The sequence below is a fragment of the Pinus tabuliformis genome, chromosome J (assembly GCF_031772625.1).
Source record: "Pinus tabuliformis cultivar Carrire ecotype Pingquan chromosome J, CPIR1, whole genome shotgun sequence".
In the NCBI taxonomy this organism is placed as follows: domain Eukaryota; kingdom Viridiplantae; phylum Streptophyta; class Pinopsida; order Pinales; family Pinaceae; genus Pinus; species Pinus tabuliformis.
Window position 1 is genome coordinate 40,731,758 of NC_142295.1, and position 10,493 is coordinate 40,742,250.

General features: G+C 34.8%; 1 non-coding gene across 1 annotated transcript; it reads left to right on the forward strand.

Annotated features, from left to right (window-relative positions):
* The first annotated feature begins 4,739 nt into the window (after window positions 1-4,739).
* Window positions 4,740-4,844, forward strand: LOC149225369 (U6 spliceosomal RNA). Its single transcript, XR_016248593.1, has one exon. It is a non-coding gene; the product is annotated as a U6 spliceosomal RNA (small nuclear RNA).
* The last annotated feature ends 5,649 nt before the right edge of the window (window positions 4,845-10,493 follow it).

The following is a 10,493-nucleotide window of genomic DNA, read 5'->3' on the forward strand; positions in this document are numbered from 1 at the left end:
TTGAAGATTTGAAGATTTTTTCTCATTTTGAGCAACCAATTTTCTGCTTCTTCCCCTTTCTTGTTCTTCCCACTAAAAGTAGGTGGTTTAATTTTCCTCAGTTCCCCTCGCAAATTTTCTCTATCTAGTTTTCTACTTGACTTCCTTACTGATAACACACTAGGGCTTCTCCTAAACTCTGATGGGGAATAGGCCCTTTTATTGGTCCTCACTACTATGTGATGGTGTTAATGGGCATCACTTTTGGAATGTATCGAACTCCGAGTGCCCCTTTCTCTAGTTTGACCACTATGCATATTTGCTAACCTCAACTCACTAGCTTGGCCCAAATCTTTCTTAATTTTGTTTAGAGTTTTCATAATTTGATTATTAATATGTTGGTGCTCTTTCATCAACTTTTCATTGTCAACTTTGTAGTTGAGCACTTCTAGTTTCAGACTTTTGACGGTTTCTTCCAAACTTTCATCCTCTGATTGGTCTATTCCATTACCATTATATTTAGTTTCATTATTACTCAAGCTTATATTTATAGCCTTGAATGCTTCCTCATCACTGTAAGGTCCTTAGGCATCTTCTAGACTCTTCTTCGCCATTAGGCAATTTTTCTTGAAATCCAACCAATATCTTTCCTTGCAAATTTCACCCAAAATTCTTGTTGAATTCAAAAATTTGGGTTTACTGGGTCATTTCCCTCATTAATATATTTATATTGACTATCTACTGTGTTATTCTGATACATGAGCTGAAAATTATACCCTCGGAAATTTTGCAGCTTGTTTGATTGTTTTGTCCCTTGAAAATTTATCGTAGCTTTCCTTTATATTTTTCTAGAATTTTTGGCCACAAAAAAAATTTAACCCTACACAGTTATCTTCTGCCTATAATGAGCTTTCGAAAAACTGGTCATATGCCAAAATTTGATTTACGAGCTACAATTTATGGCCTTTGGAAGATTAACTAATTTTTCCCAATTCTTTCATGCGTGTAAATTCAAATTATTCTTGTGGTCAAAAAGCCTATACTACTTGGTAACTAACTGTACTTTGCAATATACGAACCATTTTTCCTACTTACTGTGATTCTCTATCATTAACTTCCCTCCTTAGTGTTTCTCCAGTTTCTCATTGGAATCGAACTTGCTTTTCTAGCTCATTCTTACACATTTCCCACATGCTATCGTCTTTGTCTAACAACCCCCAAGTGTCAATTTTCATATACTCCTTTTTTTTTAAACTATACACAACTTTATATAATTTAAAATTTTATTATTATTATTATTCTCATATTAGTAATTAAATCTAATACAAAGTTAATATATAATTATTTATTTATAACTCAATATAATTATTTAATTATAAATAAAACAACAATATAATTAAAATTATAAAACAATATATTGCAAAATTAACAATAAAACACAATATAATAAAAAATACAATATAATAAAACCATATAAACAATATATTTTAAAACACCAAACAATTAAATTGTATTCCTAACAACTTTACCACCTTTACAAACATGTAAATTATAAATAAAACGAAATTAAACTATTGTCCCCACCCCAGGATATTATATAGTGTGAACTCAATAGCTTCATTTTTTTATTTATAAATAGTTTAGCCACTCTTTTATATATATATATATATATATATATATATATATATATATATATACAGCATGCGGCCCAAATTTGATGAGTACCACCTATACACATATTAGTCCCTGGGGCTTATACAAACTCACCACATCGCATTGCTGCAATTTGGCGGTCCCCACCATTGCATAAAATGCATGCAGTTTCCTGGTGGATCCTCATCCACTAAAATAGTGTAGTCATCACAAGTGACTCTGACAAGGTATAGTGCATGGGTTTTCAGAGGGGGTGACCCCTCATAATGGACGGAAAGATGAATCGATCGATCACTCGATTGATGACTCGTATTTATTTCGAAACTCTCCATCAAATCTTTTGAAACCACTACAAGGGGTGTCAGAGAATGCGATTTTAGTTTCCCAAAACCTCTTACGAGTTTCGTTGATGGGAGCGTGATGATAGTTGGGGGCCCTACCTTAGGCCTCCCTCCCCATTGTCAGCCTGCCACGTCCTCCCATTGTGATTCCTCCCAATGCTTCCACGCCTACTGCCCTTGTAGCTCTAGGGAAAATTTCTAAGACACATCATCCTAGGCCCCACCACCATGACACTCTCTTTGACTATACCTCCATACTCCTATGGGACATGTCATCCTGATCCCATCATCTTGAGGATTCTCCTTATCTGCCTCTCTTGCACCCCGAGATGAGTTGTCGTGAGGGCTCCACTTTCAACCAATGAGAACGCTTTCCGCATGCACATTGTAGGCCTAGCTAACCCAACCACTCCTTTAATGTGCTGCTAATTTCAAGCTTCTAGGATGTAGCCTCCAATCCATGTCACCCCCTCCATTCGCCCAACTGTAACATGACGAAATCTCAGTACTGAATCCATGGCCTCCATGATAAGCTCTCGTCAGAGCCTTTGGGCACTAATTCATTTGCAATGTAATACACCCTTCATGCAAATTATAATTTTATATCATTGTATTTATACATACAAATATATATAAATTTGTTTATACACATATGTGTAATGCCCTTTTATAGTGATTTTCACACTTCAACATTTTCATAAATAAGAGTTATTCATTTCATTTAATATATTCATACATATATTTATTAAATCAAATAAAACTTGGTATGTGGTGTGACATTCTGACACAACATTTGACATTTAGGGGCGGAAAAATTTAGTGATTCTTCTTCAAGATTTTCTCTCAATCTGCACTTATCTCCTAAATCCCTCTTGAGCACCCACACACTTTGCTCGACATATTTTAATCACGTACCCTTAGTGTGACTTTCACCAAATAGTTGATGAGCAATCACCACTGTCTTTCCTCATACATTTAGTGAGCAAGTTGCAACTTCCTATTTTTCTTTTAGTTATGGCCCATTCAAAGCCAATGTTGTAAACTCGGTTTTGATACCAATCTGTAGTGTCCTCGACCCCCAACCAGGCAACACCACCATATCCAATGTTGCATAATTAAAATTAAATAAAATGCAGAAGTGCTCATACTTGATTTGGGCATAATTTCTAACCTAAATGAGGCTGGTATGGTTACTATTAATGCAACGCTACATGCCATAATGCAATATTTTTCACATATAAATCACTAAAGTACAATAAACAAAGGAATTAAATGTACGTTAATAGCCATTAACCGGAACCCCTAAAACAAGCGTTTTAACATAATACATTAAATGGCATGTCATATATCTATATATATATATATATATATATATATATATATATATATATATATATATATATATATATATATATATATATATATATATATATATATATCTCTCTCTCTCTCTCTCTCTCTCTATATATATATATATATATATATATATATAGATATGGTCTTCCATAAGCATTTAATAACTTATTTGCAAATGAACATCAACTAGTTGTGGGCCCTCCACGTTCCACCTAACCATAGACCTGATGGTTCATAAGCTCAACCATTGGGTCACCCCCAAGCTGGAATGACAAATCCAAGGGAAACAATAACCAAAGCAATATCCAAAGCTCCATGACCAAGGTGCCAACCCAACAGTCACACTTCTTGAGGGCTCTAGGAACCCTCCAGGCTAATTTCCAAGGTGTCATCCCAACAACTGTGTTTCTCCAAGGCTCCAGGAAACCTCCAAGCCACAAACTCGACACCGAGTTCCCACCAGAACTCCATGGTCGTCAAGTCATAAATAAGATCCATAAACCCTCAAAGCACTAAGCTCCCAGAGCCAGCATTGAGGCTCACATCATAGACATGATGCATCAATATGGCATAGTTAACTTAATAACCGTGCCTTGACTAGTTTAGGGTCCAGCCTTAGGACTCAGTCACCATTAATCAGTTTTAGAGTCCACTCCGGGACTCACTGACTAAATCCCCCCTCCATCCATCCCTGGCTGAATGAATGAATTTGCAGGAAAGCATAACCTTTTATAATCGCATGGCCCTAACTAGTCAAGTGGCACTCACTGGAGCCGTGTGGACCCAAAGGCACATTTTTCATCAAAAGAACACAACCATTGCCTTTTCATTTGGAGTTGCACCCCTTATACTCTTTTTGTGGAGTGGGCTCCATAACTAGCTTTATTCTATCAATATTTAAGGATATATGCATTTATAATATTTATAATATTCACATCGTGCCTCCTCTAGCCACTTAGAGAAAAATAAGTATATCAATATCTTTGCAATTACATGGGCACCTAGCTCAATAAAGTATTTCAGCTCACCAGCCTAATATAAAAGGTACATGTATTTACATCGTCAGGTGGGGGTATAACAGGTGCATTCCTTGGACAAGACCTTTGGACATTTCATATTGAGATTTAACAACAACAATTAGTTGAATTAGTCAAAGAATCAATTGAGTCAATTGGACCTAGCTAATGTTATTTTTCTTCCAAACTCCTTCAACCCCTATATTAGTAGCCATAGTGGTTGTGGTAGTGTGTCAGGTGGTTAATATCTCATTGGACCTAGCTAATGTTGTTTTGCTTTCAAACTCCTTCAACCCCTATATTAGTAGCCATAGTAGTTGTGGTAGGGTGCCTGGGGTTAATATCCCTACTGTGGAAGGATTCCCTATTGTGTAGTTGCTCTCCCTACCTATTTTTGTCTTTTCGGAGAAATCTGATAAAATTGGAACCATACATAGAATATTAGCATGGTCCTTGCACAATGATAACAGGTACAATTTGAGAAATGACCCGTTTTTAACAATTTTTTTAATAAAACTTATTTACTAACTAAAAAATTACATGATAATGTAAGATAAATCTTCACAATAAAAACTTTGTTACATCAGTGTTGTGGAAGGATTCCCTATTGTGTCACTGCTCTCCATACCTATTTTTGTCTCTTTCGAAAAATATGATAAATTTGGAACAATATAGAGAATATTAACATAGTCTTTAGCCCAATTTTATTTTTTATTTTTTTAACAATATTTATGAACTAAAACTCTACATGATAATGTGACATAAATCTTCATTATAACAAAATCTTGTTACATGTTTTTTATTTTTAAATATATATATTTTTAACTTTCCTATTAAATAATAATAATAATAACGTAATTATTTTTTATGATTTTCTAAATTTTAATAACTTAAAATAAAATAAACATTGATGCTTATGAATTGATTTCTATTTATGGATCATTTAATCCAGAAACCTGCATAATGATTTCTCTTAATATGGGTCCTAGTCTGGACTCGAAAGAAAAAATGAGTAATGTGGGCAAAGAGCAAAAATGATTACTGTGGGCAAATCTCCCGAAAATATTCCTCAAATGTAACAAGATTTTTAACTATGAAGATTCACTTGTTTTACCATAGATAATTTAACTTGTAAATAAGTTTTGTTACAAAACCATGACTCACTAATCTAAGGTAACCTATAACCACTTTGGGATTGAAGCTAGCCTCTCAATTGGTTGGAATATGGGGAAAAAGAAACACCATTGGGCAATGGAGTCTCTTTTGGTTTAATGTAAGATCACTCTAAAACAATCAAAGGTAGTTGAGAAATTCTGAATAACTGATTTGTTGTAATGAAAGGCAGAATATGAGAGGAACAGTGCACTGAGAAGGAGCATCAAATATATGAATTCCAAAGCCAACTTTAGAAAGAGGAATGCAAACAATTGAATCTACAAACAGAGCATCGCAATGAACGCATTTTATTTAGGTTATTTCATTCAATCATTGGAAGATGATACATCATGGCAAAAGAAACACATCAAACTAGAGAAAACAAATTCAGAACACTCAACACATGAATCTTTGTTGTAGCTTCAAGCTTTTTTCATTAAAATCTTCCAAATATATACAGAGTGCAATAGCTTTTTCAAAAAAACTGAGCCTTTGTCCATTCTAAAGTCTTTGTCTTTATAGAAAATTTACAAACTAAAACTATATTTCTAGTATGTACTTAATTACAAACTTCTAAAAATAAAGAGTATCTAATACATGAATACAATACATAATCTCAAAAATATATGTATCTAAAGATATAATTACTAGAATCTCGACTAGAAACTAGGGTCAAAATCATTGACTGATATCCTGCCTAGTTTTGTCAGAACTTGTGCATTGTCATCATGCTAAAAATGGTATTTGTTATGCAGCTCCTCTTTTCGGGAATATTTTATCTGTCTTCACTGACCAATCCACTCATACTCTTTCAAATCGGGATAGAAACATGATTCTTGATAGGCTAGTTGTCATCGTTTTATAGAGGTTGATACAAAATTGTTCTGACACTGAAACTATCAGTGATCATCAAAATTTTAGTAGTAAAATCACTAACAATCTAATTGTAGGCATCTAGTAAAAAATCAATCTGAATGGTTTGTGATAAAAATTGTGTTTTTAAAAAACTAGCTAAGTGTGCTTGCTACTTCCAGTAGGATGTAAACATTAGTTTTTCTCTATTTCTTAGTACTTTGGGCCTCTGTAGAAACCCTTTTGCTTGAACCTTTGGTCTTCTTAAACTTCTTTGAACTTGTGGTCTCCTCCCTATTTCTAATTAAATCTTTTTGAGGTGTTTTATCTACATCAATGACTTATTTCGCCAACTCAGGGTTTTGCTTCTTCTTAATGTTCAATCTCATATTATTCCATCGTCTTATATGTGGCCTCTTTCCACCTCTGAAAAGTTGGGATAAGGTGGGTTCTTTGTCAGTTTTTGTCTGTTCTATTTTAGGGTCAATGGCTTTTCCCTTGACCTTTTTTATTATTTTAATGACCTTTGTTTCTTCAGGGAGAGGTACAATGGGACAAGGGATATCATCTATTTTTCTCAGCCTCAGACTCTTCCTTGTATAAACCTTCGGTAACTCAGGAACTAAAGGAGGAACAAGCTCAACTCTTGGTTTTCATGGATGATGTCCCATGTTCTAGGCTTTGGGATTGTTTAACTTTAATTTTACTTCCTTTCTTTCTTCCCATTTTTTGTTTCACAGTTTCTATAAACCCTCCCTAAAACATAATTTTCTCCCAAGTCCTATCAACCTTTCTCAAGTGATTTTCAGTCAACTAATTAAATAAACCCTTATGATATATAAAATGATGAGAAGAAACATTGGGTCTTGCCTTGACCCTTGCAAATGTGTGTTTCAAACTCACTAATATAAAATAAGGAGTGTTCATACTAACTTGTCCTGCGATGTTGGCAAGGAACCAAAAATGGTACAAATTTATTATGTTGAAGCGTCCCTCTAACGTGAAGTAGGACTGTGTGATACGCAGGAGACAATGCCACTCATCCTTCAACCAGGATCTCTGGATCTCTGAACGCCAACACCTATCCTTATACTCATCCCTCAAGAAAAATAGCACATCTATTTCGGCCAAAACATGACTCTTGAAACTTCGTTCTCCATTTGTAGGAGGCCTGTGGTTTCTGTGATTACCTCCTTGGTAACATGAAAAGAAATATCCCCAAAATTGACTTGGTTTCCATAAAAAACCTTAGCGATGGCACTATAAACTCCATCATGGTAACCTATGCAGCGAAAGAAAAATTGTTCCCACCCTGCTTCTTGAAAATGCTGATGAATTCTTGGGTAGACTTCAAGCAGGTTGAGTCCTTTGGGCTTTCCTTTGTGTAACTTTTTGCTCCTTCCCATAATTTTCACTGTCAAACAATTGCACCGGAAATGGGAGCGGGATTTGATCTGGAGTTTCGGGATAACTAACAACTCGTCCTGTTTGTGTGATAACTAACAACTCGTCTTGTTTGTGTAATACACACAACAGGTTAACCATGCATTATACGAGATTTTACCATTTGAAAGAAATTATTTCAAAGTGTGGTAGTTAGTAAATCATATAATAAGCCTAACTAGAAATTACATAAAATATTTTCATGCAATCATGATTGTTTAACTGAAAATTACCTCTTGGTAGCGGAACCAAAACCTATATGCATCATATCACCATTTTCTTAGTTAGCACTCGCTTGATAAATCATCATTGCTTCATTGACGTGTGCTCCATCAGTGCTTTTTTTTGGACATCAAAAATTTTGAGTTTTTCATTTGGCACTAAAACTCCAACTATCAGTGTTTAATTGACCGTTTTTACAAATTAGTGTTGCTACTCTGGTTATCAATGCATTTTTAATTTACAAACCTACAATAGCGCTTATATTCTATATGTCAGCGCTTTTACAATATTTTTACAAATTGGCGCTGACACTGAAACTGTGAGCGCCTCAAAACCATTAACTAAAATTGTGATAACAGCTGGCCCCATAAGGATGATGTTGATCATAGATGGCACAAAGAACCCCTATAGACTAGAGGCCTATTTATTACAATGTACTTGATTAATGCAACATTTTAACGGAAAATAAAATAAATGAAGTAAAATAACTTTTATTATGTGATAACTATTTATCAGAACCTTAGTGCCTTCTCTTGAGGCTTCAAGTCCTTCAAAATGTTTATCCACAACTACAAATTTTCAAATAACATGGATATATACAATGAAAGAGTGGAATGTTGTTTTCTCAAGAAATATAATGTTTCAAAACCGCCTATTTACTGGACCTCTAGGTAGCAATTCTCTATTTGCATCCTTCATAATAAATGTATTCTTTCCATGATAAGTTGCAAATTGATATGGGCCCTTCCAAATATGGTCAAATTTTCCGTGTTTACCGATATCTTCATTGCAGGCATCCCATTTTAAAATTGTGTCCTAGACTTTGAAATTATCTTCCTTAGTCTTCTTGTCAAATACCCTCTTTATCTTTTCTTGGAAAATTTGAGCCTATTCATATACTCCTTTGTTTTCCTCCACCTTAATTAGCTGATTAATTCTTCTTTGAAAATGGTTTGGTTCCTCTCCTTGCTCCCGCAAGTACTTCATAATTGTTATCCGAATTGAAATAGGGAAAGTTGCATCTAATCCATAGACTAGTTAGAAAGGAGTGGTACCAGATGATCTCTTTGTACTGATTCTATGAACTCACAATGAAAATTTGAGCTTTGTATGCCAGGATTTTTTATTATCCTCCAACAACTTTTTGATAATTCTGACTAGACTCTTGTTTGATGACTCAACAAGTCCATTACCATGGGGCTAATATGTTGTAGAGTGACTAAGAATTATACTATATTCATCATAGAACTTAATCAGTCTTTTATATTTAAAGAATTGAGCATTATCAATTATAATTATTTTTGGACTACCAAATCTGGAAAGAATATTTTCTAAAAACTATATGACAATAACATCAGTTGCTTGTTTGGTTAGTAGGGCCTGTTGTGTAACCAAATCACAAAAGATATAGATAAAAATCTTCAAAATTAGCATATTTGATGGGGAAACCTCCTTTACATCCCATAAATGAACAATTCTTGGATGATACAAATTAAAAAACCTCATTTCTATATATAAGAGTCTAAGGGGTCACAATATAATAAGAGCCTACATGAAAATAATAATGTAAGGGAAAAACAATAACAATAGTGGGTTTCTATGGGGCACAATAATAACAATATGGGGACTACAGGGGCACAAAAATAACAATAAGGGGGATACACTAACAATAGCAATAAGGGGCCACACTAATATTATAGGGACCTAACATGCCCCTCTCCTTCAAAAAAGTGTTTTCCTCCACACTTGAGTTGTTATGGATGCTTCTGTATAAAATTCTCGTCCTCCCATGTGTAATCTTTGGTGGGTAAGTTGATCTGAAAATGAGATCTTAGACTAATATTAAGGTATTACAGACTCATGTGCATGGATTTGCCTATATTACTTAGTGCAATGGATCAATAAGATTGTGAATAACATAGACAATGAAACAATTAAAGAAACATAATAGGGAAACACACATAACACAACCAATTTAATATGGAGTTCACCCAAAACTCTTGGGCTATGTCTCCTAGTCTAGCCTTTGGTGGTGACCTCTCTATTATGTCTTCAAGAGCAGAGTTTTACAAAATGTGAGCTCAAATTGAGTCTCAACACAACAGATACAAAACAGCGGGAGTTTTGCTTGAATCCCTCAAGCCTCTCTGAGTACACAGACTCTCCCTCTCACTCTCTGTCTCTGTCTTTGCTCTGTCTCAGCACTGCTTGCCTCTGTCTCTGTCATTCTATGGCTTTTAAGCCAATCGGCACTATCTGTTCGTTTCCTCTTCTAGGCTCTCTGGCTTCCAGCCTCTGTTCGCTTAAATCCCCCCTCTAAGTGTTAGAAATAATTGCTAAATGCCTTTAGGGATGGTGGCCACCTATTCTGTAACGAAAGGACCATCGACGCCTTTGAAATCCTCAGAATAGTCATTCTCTGTTTACACAGAGAAATACACGTAAAACTGTGAAAATCCGCCAATCTGCTGTTTAT